Below are 18589 nucleotides of genomic sequence, written 5' to 3'. Positions count from 1 at the left end.
CGGTAGACCGATCCAGCTGCGTACAAAAGCGAGGTAAGCTTGTGGATCGGTCAGCCGACCGATCCAGAAGGTGCCACCGTGCCAGTATCAGCTGGAACGATCTGTGAATCGTTCCGAAGGCTCAATCGACTTACGGATCGGTTGAAATGTCTGATTACAGCTAGCAGGACCTTCAAGAGGCATAGATTGTCTCTCCTAGTATGTGTACAACACTTAGGTACTCTTAGAATGTCAAGTTGAGACTTTACAGTAATTAGTTTAGCAAATTTCAAATTTGCTCAGTTTTCCGCACAGCATTTTCAGTAGTTAATGTAGCGATCTGGCTCACAGCCTAGTACCCAGGAGTTGGGTCGTTACAGAGTGGTATCAGAGCAGGGTTCCTTACTTCCTACACACACATCAGCATTGTGCCTACAGCTTCCAAGTAAGAACATCTCTCACTCAGTTTGTTTTCAGCTTTCATATCAGTTATGTGTGCTTCCATGTTTGCTCTCATGTTGGTAGTTAATTAATTTATGTTTACAGTGATAGTATTTAACATGTTACCAGTAGTTAACTATAACATGATAGCTTAGTTATATATATGTGTTCTCTGCTATTTAGAAAATGGTACGAGGACGTCCAGCTAAGAAAGCAGCAGCGGCTGAGCCCCAGCATGAGGCAGGCAGTTCAGTGCCTCCCCCAGACCTTACAGCATTAGTGGCTCAGCTACAGGAGCACCAGCAGACTACTCCCCAGTCACTCCAGATCGAACCTCACGACTCCAGTAATCACAGAGGTAGTACCAGCCCAGCCCCAGTAGCCCCAGTAGCAGGGGCTAAGAGAGAAGCTTACCTTATCCAGTGGCAGAGAATTAAGCCCGAGAACTTCTCAGGCACCAGCGAACCATGGGATGCTCAGGCATGGTTTAAAACACTGGAGAGCACGATGGAGCTTCTAGATTGGCCAGAGCACGAAAAGGTGAAGTGTGCCTCCTTCTGTTTAACAGGAGACGCACGCATGTGGTGGGAGCGGATTAAACCGAAGTGGCCAGTAAACCAGATGACATGGGCCAACTTTGAGAAAGAATTCTTCGAGGAATTCTTTCACATGCAAGTCACGAACCGACACTATGACGAGTTCACAGAGTTTCGTCAGGGCAACCTATCAGTTCAGGAGGCCGTGAAGAAATTCAACAGGTTGGCCCGTCTGTGTCCAGAACTAGTCAGCTCAGAGAAGGAACGAGTACGCTTGATGTCGAAGATGCTCGGACCAGAGATCGCAATGAATGTGGCTGGTGGTGTTCATAGGCCACAAACCACGGAGGAGCTGGTGAGTAGTGCACAGCATCACCCAGCAGAAGCAGGTTTCCACAGAATCCAAGGGACAAGCTGGCTCAGGTACTCAGCAGAAACAACAAGGGCATAGCTCCAACTGGAAGGGGAAACGCAAGGCAAGCAGTGACCCAAAAGGAGGACCAGCTGGAAAACATTCCAGACATCCCAAGTGTGCTACTTGTGGGAAACATCATCCAGGAGTTTGCCGCAAGGGTACGCGAGGTTGTTTTAAATGTGGACAGGAAGGGCACATGGCTAAGCAGTGCCCGAACAAGAACAGTCTTCCTCAGCCTCAGCCGATACAGTATGGAGCTCAACCAGCCCAGCTACACCAGATGTATGCTGTCTTAGATGGTCCACAGATCAGTCAGGGCAGATTAGAAGCCCCCACAGCTACCACAAATGCCAGGATTTTCTCACTGACCAGAGAGGACGTAGCAAATGCCTCGACAGTTGTCACAGGTCAGATCAGTATTTTTCAGCATAATGCAACTGTCTTATTCGATACTGGGGCAACCCACTCTTATGTATCCAGGGCATTTGCCGAGAAACTAGCAACACCTCCAGAAGTACTCAATAGTCAGTTTCTGACAACGCTACCCTCAGGAGACATTATGGCTCAGAGCAGTGCCAGTCATTATAGCAGACAGGGAGCTTTTTGGTGATCTGATAGTGCTAGAAATGACTGACTACGATGTCATCTTTGGAATGGATTTTCTGATCAGATACGGCGCTTTTATAGAGTGCCGTAAACAGAAGGTCATATTCCAACCTGAAGCAGGAGTACAGTTTGAGTACACGGGGAAGCCAAAGAGGAAAGCCAGGAAGTTTCTCTCAGCATTGAAAGCACAACAATTATTGGATCGAGGGGGGATTTTAGCAAATGATCAACACTCCAGACAAGAACCCTAGCATTTCTAGTCAACAAAGTGGCAGAACAAAAACGTGGACACCTGTGAGATTGAATTTGAGATAGAGCTCATTCCCGGCACAAATCCAATTTCCAAGGCACCGTACCGCATGGCTCCAGCAGAACTGAAGGAACTTCAGGAGCAATTACAGGAGCTTCTTGACAAGGGTTTCATACGCCCTAGTCACTCACCATGGGGAGCACCTGTGTTGTTTGTGAAGAAGAAGGATGGAAGCATGCGCCTATGCATAGACTACCGTGCCTTGAACCAGGTCACAATTAAAAACAGATACCCTCTTCCCAGGATAGATGACCTGTTTGACCAGCTAAAGGGAGCCACAGTGTTCTCTAAAATTGACCTCAGATCAGGATATCACCAGGTTAGAGTCAAGGAAGGTGATATACCTAAAACAGCTTTCAGGACCAGATACGGACACTATGAGTTCGTAGTCATGCCTTTTGGCGTGACAAATGCTCCAGCTACTTTCATGGACCTCATGAACAGGGTATTCAGAGAATACTTAGACAAGTTTGTCATCGTGTTCATCGATGACATTCTTATCTATTCAGCACTCAGGATGAAAACAGTTTTGCAGATCCTTCAGCAGAACCAGTTGTACGCCAAATTCACGAAATGTGAATTCTGGCTAGACCAGTAGCCTTTCTCGGTCACATCATCTCCAAAGATGGTGTTATGGTAGATCCCAAAGAAGATAGAAGCGTAGTAAATCGGAAGAGACCCAGAACGCCGGAAATCGAAGCTTTACGGGATTAGCAGGCTACTACAGAAAATTAGAGGACTTCTCCAGATAGCCTCCCCACCGAGTCCTCACCGGAAGAACAAGAAATTTCGGATGAGGATCATGAGAATTTTAGCGAACTAAAACGAGATTGACCGGTGCTCTATTTTAGCTATACCGAAAACACAGATAGCTTCGACATCTACGGTGACGCCTCTAAATTGGGATTAGGAGCAGTACGCAGCAGGGCAAGGTGATCGCCTATGCCTCCACACCCAAGGATTATGAGAGGAACTATCCTACTCACGACCTTGAGCTTGCAGCAGTTCGCTCTCAAGATTTGGAGACATTATTTGTACGGAGCTCAATGTATATAGATCATCAAAGTCTGAAGTATTTCTTTACTCGGAAGGATCTGAATGCGACAGCGTAGATGGTTAGAACTAGTCAAAGATTATGACATAGATATCCTCTACCATCCAGGAAAGCTAATAAGGTAGCAGACGCACTCAGCAGGAAGTCCGGTGCTACCTTATTATCTTTAGCAGCCTATGTCACCACCCCTAAGGAAGGAGATTACGGCCTTTAGTCTCGAGCTTATAGTCGGACAACTTTCCACTATGACCTTAGAGTCTACCTTGCTTGGTGATATTCACTCACCAGATCAGGACCCCGAAATTCAGAAAATCAAGCAAGGGCTAGCGTAATCGGAAAGTGGAGAATTGAGTGTCCGACAATGGGTGTTGTATTTTGGCCATGCACTGTTCCGATCGGGAGGAGCTACGGAGATGATTTTAGACGAGGCTCACAGACTCCCTACGCTATGCATCCATGCTCCACCAAAATGTATCAAGACCTGAAGAAACGCTTTTGGTGGCCCGGATGAAGCGAGACATCGCCAGATATGTTAGCATCCGCCTCACCTGCCGAGGGTCAAGGCGAACATCAGCGACCAGGAGGAGGCCTATACAGATTCCAGAATGGAAGTGGGAGGATATCTCCATGGATTTCATAGTGGGACTACCCGGAACCACGAATGGTTTTGATGCCATCCGGTAATAGTCGATAGGTTGACTAAATCAGCCCACTTTCTAGCTATCAAGATATCCTACTCCATGGAGAAGCTAGCTCAGTTGTATCTCCAGGAGATCGTCGATTGCATGGAGTCCCACGAACCATTATATCGAATAGAGACAAAGGTTTACATCACACTTCGGAAGTGTGTACAGTCAACTATGGGCACCCAGTTAAAATTCAGCACAGCCTTCCATCCTCAGACAGATGGTCAGACGGAGCGAGTAAACCAGGTACTCGAAGATATGCTCCGAGCTTGTGCCCTAGATTTCAAGGGGAATTGGTGCAAATATCTGAGTCTAGCAGAATTTACATACAACAACAGTTATCATGCCACTATCGGCATGGCTCCTTATGAGGCACTCTATGGGCGGAGGTGCAGATCACCAATCTGCTGGTATGAGAGTGGTGAACAGAAGGAACTAGAGCTTCAGACAGATCTAGTAGCAGATACCACAGCAGCCATACAGCAGATTCGCAGAGGATAGAGACAGCACAGAGCCGTCAGAAGAGTTATGCCGATACACGACGCAGACCCCTAGAGTTTTCAGTTGGGGATACAGTTTTCCTCGAGTAGCTCCCATGAAGGAGTCATGCGTTTGGGAAGAAGGGCAAGCTAGCTCCCGATATGTGGGACCATACCTTATCACGAAGAGAGTGGGCAAGGTAGCATATGAGCTAGAGCTACCTCGGGAGATGTCAGTGTCCACAACGTATTTCATGTTTCCATGCTAAGAAGCATATCACCCAGTGATTGAGCCCCAGTCGGTACATCAGCTATGACAGTTGGCCTATTCGGATAATAGACCGAGCAGAAAAGAAATTACGGAACAAGGAAGTACCATTAGTTAAAGTCACCTGGCAAAATCACACAGCAGAGGCGACTTGGGAGACAGAGGCCATCATGAGAACCCAGAATTGTTTTAAGTTCGGGGACGAACTTTTATAAGGTATGGGATTGTAAAGCCGAAAAATTCCCAAATTTATTTTAGAATTATTCTATGATTTTTCTGGAATTATTAGATATTTTCCGGAATTTTCCGAGTAGCGGAGTAGCAAAAACAAATAGGTCGCAAAATAGCTTAGGCGGAATCGAACCCGAGACCTATGGTGTAAGGGATAATGTTAGTAACCAGTTGAACCCAGCAGGGCCGTGCTGAAAGGAAGGAGAACCAAATATATTTATATTAGAGTTGGGTTCATTAAACCACTTAATATAAATAATAAACTTAAGTGGGGTTTGGTTTATTTTGGTTCGGCACCTCTTCACCTCACGACACTTTCTCTTCCAAAACCTCACCGCCGCCTCTCCCTTCTTCTCCTCTTCCTCACGCACGGCACACCAAGGCAAGGGTCCATAGGATCATCTTCCGGCGACGACTCCAACACGAAAGGGGCTCTTCTCCGCGAGAGGAACGCGAAGACGTAAGCGGTTCGTCGAGCGGACAGTTTTCCGGAAACCCCTAGCGAATAGAATCGTAAGAAAACCTTACGATTGAGGTAAGAAACCCCTCACCTGCAGTATAATTGCTCTCGCTTGTTAGTTTTGGCGTTAGTTCAGTAATTTTATAGTTTTCAGTTTTAGGGCATGCTTTTAGTGCACGCCAAGCATTCGGTAGAATGCCCAGTTCAGAAGGATGTACCAATAGACGTCCTAACAGCATATAAAATGTAATAGAAACATTTTATTCAGTTTATTATTAGTTATTACAGCTATATGGATCAGATATCCATTGGGTGGGCTCCCAATAGCCTCTAGGTTCAGATAACCTAGCTCTAGGTTCGATAACCTAGAAAAAGCAAGTAAAATTAAACAGTATTCAGTATTTTACTTTTATTCAGTTGGCATCGTGCTTGGATCAGATATCCATGGGCTGGACTCCCACAGTCGTCCCTAGGTTCGATAACCTAGTAACCTACTGGATTGAACTTGCAATCCCGGGTCTCGTAGGGATGCGCACACAGTAAGTACAGTTGCCCAAACAGGATGTTTAGTATTTTCATCTATTATATGTATAGTTTTCAAACTTGAAACCAGTGATGAAAACACTAATTTAGCTTTCAGTCTTCAGGTTCAATTTACATGATTTGAGTTCATGTACAGATTTAGACATATGCATGACTAGTTCAGTTTCATGCTCAGTTTATATGTTATGCCATGTTTCAGTTCCAGTTTATGCTTTGTTTGATATGCCATGCCATGCTTGCATGTTCAGTATGTTTTTTTCAAACAACATGATTTAAAATCATAATTGCATCGTATGCATGATTTAGTGAGGTAGATGGTTTCTTACTAAGCTTTAAGCTTACAGTACTACTTTTCTTATCTGCAGATACGGTAAAAGAAAAGTGGACTAGCGGAGGCTGGAGGGCGATGCTACAATGATGTGTGTGTGCAAGGGGTCTGGAATAAAGATCCTTGGGATCTACACGCTTTTAATTCAGTTTTAGCACTTAACATGTCTAGTTTCATATTTAGTCTTGTTACTAATTGTTCTAGCTTAGTAACTATGTTTGGTTTAGCTTATCACGTTTAGAACATTGGTACTTATGTGCTTATATGTGTTTCCATTGTTTTAGAACTATTGTGTGATGTTTTGGCACGCCAAAGTGCTGAAATCAGAACTCCCGAGTGAAATCAGCTACTGATCGGTCCCCAGACCGATCAGGGTCTGAGCTGTGCCACTGGATCGGTCAGCCGACCGATCCAGAGAGATACAGTATGCTACTGTATCCTCCTGGATCGGTCAGCCGACCGATCCAGCTCGATACAGTAGCCTCGGAGGAGATTTGCAGGTTCCTGGATCGGTCAGCCGACCGACCCAGGCACGAACAGAGAGTTGGCAAGGGTTATGGATCGGTCAGCTGACCGATCCAGAGGCGAACAGAAGCATAGAAAGTATACTGATCGGTCTACTGACCGATCAGGGTACTCCTGGATCGGTCGGTAGACCGATCCAGCTGTGTACAAAAGCGAGGTAAGCTTGTGGATCGGTCAGCCGACCGATCCAGAAGGTGCCACCGTGCCAGTATCAGCTGGAACGATCTGTGAATCGTTCCGAAGGCTCAATCGACTTACGGATCGGTTGAAATGTCTGATTACAGCTAGCAGGACCTTCAAGAGGCATAGATTGTCTCTCCTAGTATGTGTACAACACTTAGGTACTCTTAGAATGTCAAGTTGAGACTTTACAGTAATTAGTTTAGCAAATTTCAAATTTGCTCAGTTTTCCGCACAGCATTTTCAGTAGTTAATGTAGCGATCTGGCTCACAGCCTAGTACCCAGGAGTTGGGTCGTTACAATAGTGGTGAATTAAAAGTCATAGGAATAGGAGATATCAAAATTTCTGAAAAAATTGTGATTAAAAATGTATTATTAGTGAAAGGCATGGTCTTTAATCTTTTAAGTGTTAGTCAACTATGTGATTCGGGTTATAGAGTTGAGTTTAACTCATCTCAATGCCTAATCAAGTATAGTGAACTAAACACCAATATTCTCATAGGCCATAGAAGGGAGAATATTTATCAAGTTGAACTATTTGGTGCTACTAATGTGTTTGCTAAGTGTCTCATGTCTAAAGAGGAGGAGATTTGGCTTTGGCACCGGAGACTTGCTCACACCAACATGAGGAATACCAAAAAACTTTCAAAGAAGGAGTTGGTGCAAGGATTGCCAAAGTTGAAGTTTCAAAAGGATAAAATATGCGATGCATGTCAAATGGGTAAGCAAACCAAAGCTACTCATAAAGGTAAAAATGTTACAAGTACCTCAAATGCTTTGGAGCTTATTCACATGGATTTGTTTGATAGTAGTAGGTATACTTCCTTGAATGGTAGTAGATATTGCTTTGTGATTGTGGATGATTACACTAGATATACATGGGTGTTCTTCTTGAAACATAAGGATCAAACTCTAGATACCTTGATTGCTTTTTGTAATAGAGTAGAAAATGAAAAGAATCATAAGATAAACAAAATAAGAAGTGATCATGGAGGAGAATTTGAAAATGATATATTTACAAGTTTTTGTATGGAAAAAGGTTATAAACATGAATTTTCCACCCTTAGGACTCCTCAACAAAATGGAGTTGTTGAGAGGAAAAATAGGGTTCTACAAGAGGCCGCTAGGAGCATGTTAAATGAATATTCACTTCATAGTTTTCTATGAGCAGAAGCAATTAATACGGCTTGTTATGTTCAAAATCGAACTTTAATACATAGGTTTCTAGGAAAAACACCTCATGAGTTGTGGTTTGGTAAATCACCTACAATTAATCATCTTAGAGTTTTTGGATGCAAGGTCTATATACTAAACACCAAAGATCATTTGGGAAAATTTTCCGCCAAGGCGGATGAGGGCATTCTTGTAGGTTACTCAAGTCATAGCAAAGCATATTGAATTTACAACAAGAGATCAAAATTAGTTGAAGAATCACTAAATGTTGTATTTGAAGAAAATCCTTCTTTGAACTCTATAAGAGCAAACGATGAAGAATTACAATTTGAGTTAGAGAAACTAACACTGAATGAAGAAAATCATCAAGAAGAAAACCAAGAGAGTGATGGTGAGATAAATGAACCTTTGCCACTTGAACACGAAATTATAACAAATCAAGAATCAAGACCTATTAGGATTCATGTAAATCATCCCTTAGATCAAGTAGTAGGAGACATCACTCAAGGAGTGAGAACTCGATCTTACTTTAGAAATGAAGGAAGCCAAGTTGCCTTGATATCTCAAATAGAACCAAAAACCATTGATGATGCCTTGTTTGATCCGGATTGGATTTTAGCAATGCAAGATGAACTATCTCAATTTGAGAGAAGTTAAGTTTGGGATTTAGTTCCTAGGCCTACAAACAAATCAATTATTGATACAAAATGGGTTTTTAGAAACAAGCTTGATGATAAGGGGATAGTTGTGAGAAACAAAACTAGATTGGTTGTTAGGGGTTTCAATCAAGTAGAAGGGTTAGACTATGATGAAACTTATGCACCCGTAGCAAGATTGGAGTCAATTAGGATGATGTTGGTGTAGGACCGTTGGGCCGGCTAGGAAGGGGTTGTTGGATATCCTGTTAACATAAAAAGACAAACCCTTCTCGAACTCTTTAAGCTAACACTTGCATATATAAAGTAAGCTGATAAATTAAAAGCATAAAGAAAAAGCGAGGCACAAAAGGTTTACTTGGTTACAACCGATGTGGTTGTTAATCTAAGGAAGATTAAGCTCACTAAAAACTCCTTCTGGCGGAGAAGCCTCGTACAGCAATGTAGTGCAGAAAACAGAAGCTAAGCTAGAACAGAAGCGCACAAGTGTTTGGAATTACAATTCAGAGTTCATTAAAAAGCTTCTGGACCAAGGCTATATTTATAGCCTTGGTCGGAGCGCCTGGAAGGGTTCCGGGCGCCCTGGGGGGGATAAAACTTATCCCCCAACGTTCAGATCGAGTCTAAACTCGATCTGGTCAATTTTACTACTCAGAGCGCCCCGGAGGGTTCCGGGCGCCCCGGAGCCCAAAGTCAACAGTTGTTGACTTTTTCGTCCGGGACTTCTTCTCTGGTTCAGTCCCGCCTCGGTCCGGTTCTTCTCCTACGGATCCGCTCGCTTGGGTGATCTCTGCCATCCGGAAAAGGGCTTACCCGAACCCAACTTCTGGTCTTCTCGAGCAGCCTTCCGCTCTGGCTTCTCGTCCCTCGGAATCGTTGCGTGTTTCCTTCTCATCCACTAGCGTACTCATCCGCAGTCTTCGTCCCTCGGTCGCACCGCGTGCCGACCTTCTCGCTAGCTGCGTCTCTTGCTCCTCGAGCAATCTTCCGCTCCAGCTTTCGTCCCTCAGAACCACCGCACACTTCCTTCTCGTCCACCGGGGTACTCTTCCGCAGCACCTCGTCCCTCGGACTGCCGTCCTTCTTGCTAGCTGCGTCTTCCGCTCGACTACCTATGTTCCTAAGCTCCTGCACACTTAGACACAAGGTTAGAAACAAACAGGACCTAACTTAATTTGTTGATCACACCAAAATAACCTTGGGGTCCCAACAATCTCCCCCTTTTTGGTGTGATCAACCCAAGTTAAGCTAGGGTTATAAATAGACATAGAATAAAAACAATTTATTGCAATAACATGCAACATGATAGAAAAAATTGAATTTCAAAAATTTTAAATTTTAATTTTCAATTTTCTACCTTCCCCTAGACTTATACTTTCCCTTCTCCCCCTTTGATCACAATAAAAATGGGGTTTCAAGAAAAACAATCTAAGGGTTTAACACAAAAAAATTATAGAAATCTATTTCAATGTTTTTCGGAGAAAAAATATTTCCAAGTTAAAAAAAAATTCTAAGTCAAAGAATGACTTTTGAAAAATTTCTAAGTTTTCACCAAAAATAAATCTTTTTAAACACAAAAATTTATGCAAGAAAATTTAAGAAAATTGATAGCATTAAAAAAGAATTTCTATGCATTTATTTATTTATTTTATACTGATACTTATATCAGCAAGTTTTAAATTTCCATTTCAATTTTTCATAACTTCTCAAATTACACTTTTTCAAATTTAAAGCCACAGATATTAAACATGCAATAATTTGTATCATGTTAATTTCTATTATTTTTTGAATTTCAACTTCACAAAAATATTCAAATAGCATAGATTCTAACTTGATAAAATTTTTCGGCAATGTGCAAAATTCGTTCAAAAGAATATTTTATAATTTGCAAGAATTTTTTAACAACAAAAATTCTAATTTACAGGAATCTATTAACAATAGATTTCTTAATCCGAAACACCTTTTCGGTGACTCAATTTCTAAATCGCAAAATTCTTTCGAGCGAGTGATTTGTAATTCGAAAAATTCTTCTAATTTGCATAATTCTTTTGTCAAAATATTTTTAAATATTCAAATTTCTTTTGATAATATTTCTAATTTGCAAGACAAATTTGACAATTAATTTTCTAATTCAAAAAACTTTTTCGATAATTCAATTTTTAAATTGCAAAAATCGTCAAGTAATTTTTCTATTGAATTAACCGGTTGTTCAGAAGGTAGAGACCATACCTTACTTACCTCGTTGGTCGTTGGTTCTCCCCCTGTTGAATTAATTTCTTCCGAAAATTCTCCCTCTTCATCGATCTCGTGATGTACTTCGGCTGTTAGGATTGTCTCGGTAATTTCTTCCGTCTCGGATTCTTCTAATGATGGCTCGATGTCTATTGAGGGGACGACTTCAATCAGTTCTTCGTAGAGTTTTAAGAACTTTTCCCAAAGTTCTTTTGCGCTGTTGTATTCGCCAACTCTATCAAAGTCTTCGTTTGGTATTGCGGTTAAAATGTGAAACTCTGCCCGACCGTTTGCCATTGACTCGTCACGTTGCTTCTTGTTCCATAGGCGTAGATCGAATTCTTCTCCATTCGTTGTCTTTGGTGCTTCATAACCTGTTTTCATTATTAGAGAAATACCGTCATTTGTTGCTTCCAAGAAGCAAGCTCCCCCTCGAATGCTGGTGGGTAATCGCTAGCTTCGGCCACTGTTTTGTTGCTTCAGATGGCGGTTAGTCCTTTTGAGGCGTACTCAGCTCTGGTACCACTTGTAGGACCGTTGGGCCAGCTAGGAGGGGGTTGTTGGATATCCTGCTAACATAAAAAGACAAATCCTCCTCGAACTCTTTAAGCTAACACTTGCATATATAAAGTAAGCTGATAAATTAAAAGCATAAAGAAAAAGCGAGGCACAAAAGGTTTACTTGGTTACAACCGATGTGGTTGTTAATCCAAGGAAGATTAAGCTCAATAAAAACTCCTTCAGCCGGAGAAGCCTCATACAGCAATGTAGTGCATAAAACAGAAGATAAGCTTGAATAGAAGCGTACAAGTGTTTGGAATTACAATTCAGAGTTCATTAAAAAGCTTCTGGACCAAGGCTATATTTATAGCCTTGGTCGGGGCGCCTGGAAGGGTTCCGAGCGCCCTAGGGGGGATAAAACTTATCCCCCAACGTTCAGATTGAGTCAAAACTCGACCTGATCAATTTTACTGCTCAGGGCGCCCCGGACTGCTCCGAGTGCCCCGAACTGCTCCGGGCGCCCCGGAGCCCAAAGTCAACATTTGTTGACTTTTTCGTCCGGGACTTCTTCTCTGGTTCAGTCCCGCCTCAGTCCGGTTCTTCTCCTCCGTATCCGCTCGCTTGGGTGATCTCTGCCATCCGGAAAAGGGCTCACCCGAACCCAACTTCCGGTCTTCTCGAGCAGCCTTCCGCTCCGGCTTCTCGTCCCTCAGAATCGTTGCATGTTTCCTTCTTGTCCACCAGCGTACTCATCCGCAGTCTTCGTCCCTCGGTCGCACAGCGTGCCGACCTTCTCGCTAGCTGCGTCTCTTGCTCCTCGAGCAATCTTCCGCTCCGGCTTTCGTCCCTCGGAACCACCGCACGCTTCCTTCTCGTCCACCGGGGTACTCTTCCGCAGCACCTCGTCCCTCGAACTGTCGTCCTTCTTGCTAGCTGCGTCTTCCGCTCGACTACCTGTGTTCCTAAGCTCCTGCACACTTAGACACAAGGTTAGAAACATACAGGACCTAACTTAACTTGTTGATCACACCAAAACAACCTTGGGGTTCCAACAGTTGGCATTTGTCGCCCACAAGGGGTTCAAATTGTACCAAATGGATGTAAAATTAGTATTTTTGAATGGTGTTATAAAAGAAGAGGTATATGTTGAGCGGGGTTTGAAATTTTGGAGTGTCCAAATCATGTATATAAACTTAAAAAAGCCTTATATGGGCTAAAACAAGCTCCCCGAGCTTGGTATGAACAATTGCCAACATTTCTAGTATCAAAAGGGTTTCATAGAGGAAAAATTGATGCTACTTTATTCTTAAAAAATAGTGGTAATGATATGTTTGTGTCTCAAGTATATGTAGATGACATTATTTGTGGTTCTACAAATAAAGATTATTTAAATGAATTCATTAATCACATGGAGAGTGAATTTGAAATGAATTTGGTTGTCGAATTGACATTTTTCCTAGGGTTACAAATTAAGCAAACAAAAGAAGGCATTTACATTCATCAATCTAAATATGTCAAAGAGCTATTTAAGAAATTTGGAATGGAAAATGCAAAGGAAATATCTACTCCCATGGCCACTAGTACTAAATTGGATAAAGACATTGAGGAGAAAGAAGTTGACTCCAAGGTATATCGGAGTGCTATAGGAAGTCTTCTCTATCTCATGGCTAGTAGACCCAATATACTTTTTGCCGTAGGCATATGTGCAAGGTATCAATCTTGTGCCAAGGAGTCACATTTGAGTGTCGTTAAGCAAATTCTCCGATATCTTAAAGGAACTCAAAATATTGGTCTTTGGTATCCTAGAACCGAAACTTTTGACCTAGTGGGTTATACCGATTCCGATTATGTCGGATGCAAATTGGATCGTAAAAGTACTAGTGGTAGTTGTCAATTTGTAATACCCCGGTTCTGAGATTCTGGTTAAGTATGACTTAAAAGGTTAGATGGTACTATCCATATCACCAAGGTGCACCTTCTTTTTCGGAAGCCCAAACTTAAGAACTCCAAAGTTAAGCGTGCTTGGCTTGGAGAAATCTGAGGATGGGTGACCTCCTGGGAAGTTTTCCAGGGTGCGTGCGAGTGAGGACAAAGCACGCTGAAAGGACATCCGGTGGTCTGTGGAGCTAGTCATCAAACCGATAGGTAATTCTGGTGTCGTTCCTGGTTCGGTCCGGGTGGGGCCCGCCCGGGCCGGGGCGTTACAGATGGTATCAGAGCAGGTTTACGATACTTGCTATGCGTTTTAGATTTTTGAGATTTATCTGATACCAATTTTTGGTATCAGAGTAGGTACGATGCCTATTATTCGTGTTTTGGATTTCGTGATTCGGTTTTCTTGATGTGACTTTTCGGGTTTTGGGACCAGGCAGCAGCAGGACATCTCCAGGCTATAGGAGGTATGTTTGCATATTGTTATCATGCATTTCTGTTGATGTATGTATTGTTGCCCATATAGTTATGATGTGTGTTAGTATCCTCTGGTTAGTACATGCCTATTTGTTTGTAGCATGCATTGTATGTGTTGGGTCAATCACTGATCACGGTTGACCTAATGGAGATCAAGGATTACAGTCTCAAGGGATTTGCCATATCCTACTACCAGTAGTTTTAGTGTCTGTTACTACGAGTTGGCTGAGAGTTAGAGTCACATACCAGTCTCTATTACTATTAGCTGGGTAGTTGATGGTGTTGGTATACTCATATTGACTCAGTTAGTAGAGTACAGGTTTACTCCTGTTGAGGATTGATTTACTTGGTTGACTTGTGTAGTTATGGTTTGACTTATTATCCTTGTTGACTTGGACAGTTGAGGATTGACTTATTTTAGTTGGTTCTGTGTTCCTGTTAGTTCGATCAGTAGAGTACTTATTTGGATTCTTTTAGTTTTGTCTGTAGAGGATTGATTTACCCAGGTTTACTTTGGTGGTTGGGTATTGATTTACCTTAGTTAGTTTCATCAGTGGATGATTGATTTACTCTTATTGGATCAGTTAGGAGATGATCGATTTATTTTGTTGGTCCGACCAGTAGGGGACTGACTTACTCTACTTTTAGAGATTCTTATCTTTGGGATGTTTCATGCTTGGTTAGGTGTTTTGACTTGTATCGGTGTAGAAATGACTGAATTGGCCGTATACCATTATCAGCTTAGTCAGTCTATAGAGGATCGATGTATCCGATTCCATGGGGACTTTGACCATGGACTGTCTGTACCTGGTAGGATGACTTAGAAGGTACATTCAGATAGAATACCGTACGGTGGGAAAAAGTGTAAAGTTACCTGCTTAACACTTTGAGATACAACCATTACTAGGGTGTATGAGTTGGAGAGTACATTTGGATATATGATTTGTACCGACATGAGAGAGTTGAAATTAGCTGCTTAACCTTTACGTGACCCGGTACCACGTGAAGGAAGAAGCAGAGAATGTTTTTGGAGATCAGGTCATCACTTAGTGATTTCCTTGAGGTGTTTGGAGAGAGAGTACCTCTTTACCTCGTGTGCATTGCTCGATACTGGAGGTTACTGAACCTCAGATGGAGCAATCACAGTAATAAGGGGTACAAGACAATGGTGAGACGACTCATCTAACATTGTCTCTATCAAGTAACTCAAAATCTTGACCATTTGATCATTCTACCTGATCTTGTAGTCTATATTTTAGGATAGAGGATTCGATCCTTTCATCAGCTTTTGTCGAGGGATATATATAGGATGATTATGAGGGTGATGTTGATGCGCTTTGGATGAGTAGACTCTTAGTCAAGAGATTGTGTGACCCTTTGATTTTGGATTGACATTCCTTTACTATGGATATTTGATTATCAGAAAGGATGAGATGATGAGATCTGACAGAATTTTTTAGGATACATTTAGTTTGTTGGCAGTAGGTGTTGAGGGTTGGATGCTTTCCTTTTTCTCTATCTTTGTTTAGGAGACTATCTGGTATGATTGATTGATGTTGAGGATGATTTTGATTGATGGTTATTGGGGTCAGGTGTGGTGATATGTTATCTTTTGAGGATCTATTAGTGGATATTTGATTTGATGATCTATTATTTGGTGTTTTATGTTGATAGTGACATGGAGTGTAGTATGTCTGTGATATTTATGGATTTGATGATTTGTAGTTAGTGATCGGATCACAGATTTGTTGGGGATCTTGGGGCTGAGAGTGTTTGTTGTACGGATATTATGAGTCTATGGTTTTATCGTTTAGGCTTACAGTACCCTAGATGTTTTTATGGACTTGATGTACTTGGTATCATTAGGGTGTTTGGATCAGTTTTCATTGTCTTTATTGGTGATGTTGTGATCTATTCCCGATCCGAGGTGGATCACGTACACTAGCTTCGTATAGTTCTAGGGATGTTTCGACGAGAACGTCTATATGTGAAGTTAGTAGTACGTATTGTGATTGTCTTTTACGAGTTTCTGAGACACGTTGTGTGTAGTAGAGGATATCGGTGGATCCATAGGAGATAGAGGCTGTTATCAGTTGGGAGTAGGCGTAGTCTATACCGGGGATTCGCTGTTCCTTTCGTGGTCAGGATGGATATTATCGGAGATTAGTTGAGGGTTTCCTCCAGTATTTATGTTGTTGACTGGACTATCTAGGAGGGGTATAAAATTTTCCTGGATAGATGCTTACGAGATCAGTTTAGATAGCTGCACCTATCTTAGTATTACTTTCTGGTGTAGATGGATTTGTACTCTACACAGATGTATCGTATCTTAGAGTCATTGCAGTTTCGATGTAGCATGAGCAGAGTAGTCTCGTGCCAGTAGTTAGAATTCTCGTATAACGAGAATTAGATTCTTTATCTCTATGGGAGATTGGGTGTGTTTTCGAATCACTTCTTATCCGGGAGGAGTTACTGCAGGAAACACCTTGATTTGGATTTGTGATACATTCGGTTGACGCCTGATGTATAGAGACTTAGAACGTTCCTATTGGGGGAATGACATTAAGAAAGACATCGCGGATTTTGTAGCTTGATGTCTAGGGTGTCAGCAAGTGGAGGCTGAACATCGAATATCAGTAGGATTGTTTCAGTAGACTCGTATTTTGGAGTGGAGTTTGGAGCATGTTTTGATGGACCTTATTGTGTGATTACCCAGAGAGGGGATGTGATGCGATTTGGGCAATCATTAGTTAGTTGACTACTTTGCTCCCTAGTTATCTATTTGTAGGATAGATTCTTTGGATTGAGTAACAGGATCATATTGTAGAGAGATTACCGGATCCTTATGGTATATCTCTGAGGGTTGTATTGGATGGAGATTAGTGATTTCGTGTCATGGTTTTGATTTTGGTTACAGCAGACTTTGGATTAGGAGTTTCACTTTAGTATAGATTTTCATCTCAGACTGATGGATAGTTTGAGCGATTTATATTGGTGTTGGAGGATCTATTGATAGTGAATTTTGGATTTCGGAGGTAGTTGATTAATCCACAGTCGGTTAGGTAACAGCGTGGAAGTAGCAGATGCAGTGTGTGCTCATCGCCACAGAGTCATCGCTATTCAATTGGAGGTGGATTATCTTGCTTGGAGATATGTTTATGATACTAGGGTGGAGTAGTAGATGAGGATGTTGTTTGGTTATTATACTTGGAGTGAGTGGTATATAAGTATATGATTTGGATGTTACCCTTGGAGGATGATCCCTGAGTTGATCAGTAAATTTGGGGACCAAATTTTTATTAGTGGGGGAGAATGTAAGATACCGCAAAAATAAATAATAAATATTATTGGATGGAAAATCTTATTGGATTTTTTCAGAATTTTTATAAATTTTCTGGGAATTTTTCGGAGCTTGTACGGAGGGTTTTGAGGGGATTGATCGGCGAGCGCGGATAAAGCCTGTTTGGGATACCCATTTAAGTGAGAAAATGTTTTCAATTATAAATTCATTTTCTTTTATTCCCTTTTTCCCCCAAATCGTCGTTTCCCCCTTTCTTCACCCGAACCCACTTCTTCCCTCTCTCGATCTCCCCGATCTCCTCCTTAAATCTCACCCGAAATCTCCCCCTCTCCGGCGATTTCTCCTCTCCGCCTCTCGGTGTCGCCGGTGCAAGCAACCACCAGAGCTTTGAAGGGTAAACAAGTGGCTGGTTCTTCCTCACATTTCGGTTTCCTCTTTCCCGATTGCTCTCTCTCACGGGCGACCCGACGCCGACGGTTTCCCCCGACAATTTCAGCCTCACCGCGTCGCCTGAGGATTGTTGCCCGAATCTTGAAGGTGCTGACGCTGTCCAAGCCTTCCCCGGTGGAGTGATCGCCTTCTCGGCCATTTTTGCGCTCGATCGGTGGGATCCGATCTAGGGCACAGCGAGGTTTGAATCGCATCGCTCCCAGCCGGTTATTCTCCTTGTTCTTCTCTGTGATTTGTTCATTGGAATTTGATCTGCAGCTCCACACTTGCTGGATCAGATTGGGACAACACCATCCGGAGGTAGTCGATCAAGGTAGGCTTCATTCAAATCGTAAAGCTTCAAAGATCTTGTTTAGTTAACTTCGATCTTGATAAGCTTCTTATTCTGGATCAGAGGAGGTGTTAGTTGGTACAGTGCTTGTGCCGATCACTGCCTTGTTTCCAATGCTGGAAGCTGTGGGAGTCTCGGCTGGGGAATTTGAGATCGATTGAGGTGAGTGTTGTATTGTTATGTAGGGTTTTAGTAAGTAAGGGCTCTACAGCTAAGTGTTGGATTTGATTTTGGAAGGAATTGGTGTAGGGCTTCTTGGTAGCTGCCGGCAGAGGTCTTGTTGGGTTGTGAGATTTGGATTTTGCTACCAAACCTTAAGGTAAGTAATGTCCAGTAGGGTAATTCTATTAGTTTCATTGTTATATTGCTAGATTAGGTTTCTAATGAATTGTAGGAATTTGTTTGAATGGCAGAGGCTTCGTTGGCTTTCAGCCACCACGTCACCGATAGCTAGATGCTAGCTCCATCTGATTTATGTCATCAGTAGCTACTGA

General features: G+C 42.4%; 1 long non-coding RNA gene across 1 annotated transcript; it reads left to right on the top strand.

Annotated features, from left to right (window-relative positions):
* Nucleotides 1-17795: 17795 nt before the first annotated feature.
* On the top strand, nt 17796-18367 carry LOC121983128. The gene is made up of 4 exons (XR_006112393.1): nt 17796-17945; nt 18023-18077; nt 18159-18257; nt 18333-18367. It is a non-coding gene; the product is annotated as an uncharacterized LOC121983128 (long non-coding RNA).
* The last annotated feature ends 222 nt before the right edge of the window (nt 18368-18589 follow it).

Source organism: Zingiber officinale, chromosome 5A, assembly GCF_018446385.1.
Source record: "Zingiber officinale cultivar Zhangliang chromosome 5A, Zo_v1.1, whole genome shotgun sequence".
NCBI classification, from domain to species: domain Eukaryota; kingdom Viridiplantae; phylum Streptophyta; class Magnoliopsida; order Zingiberales; family Zingiberaceae; genus Zingiber; species Zingiber officinale.
The sequence above is the reverse complement of the archived record's forward strand: the minus strand, read 5'-3'. Positions and strand labels throughout refer to the sequence as shown.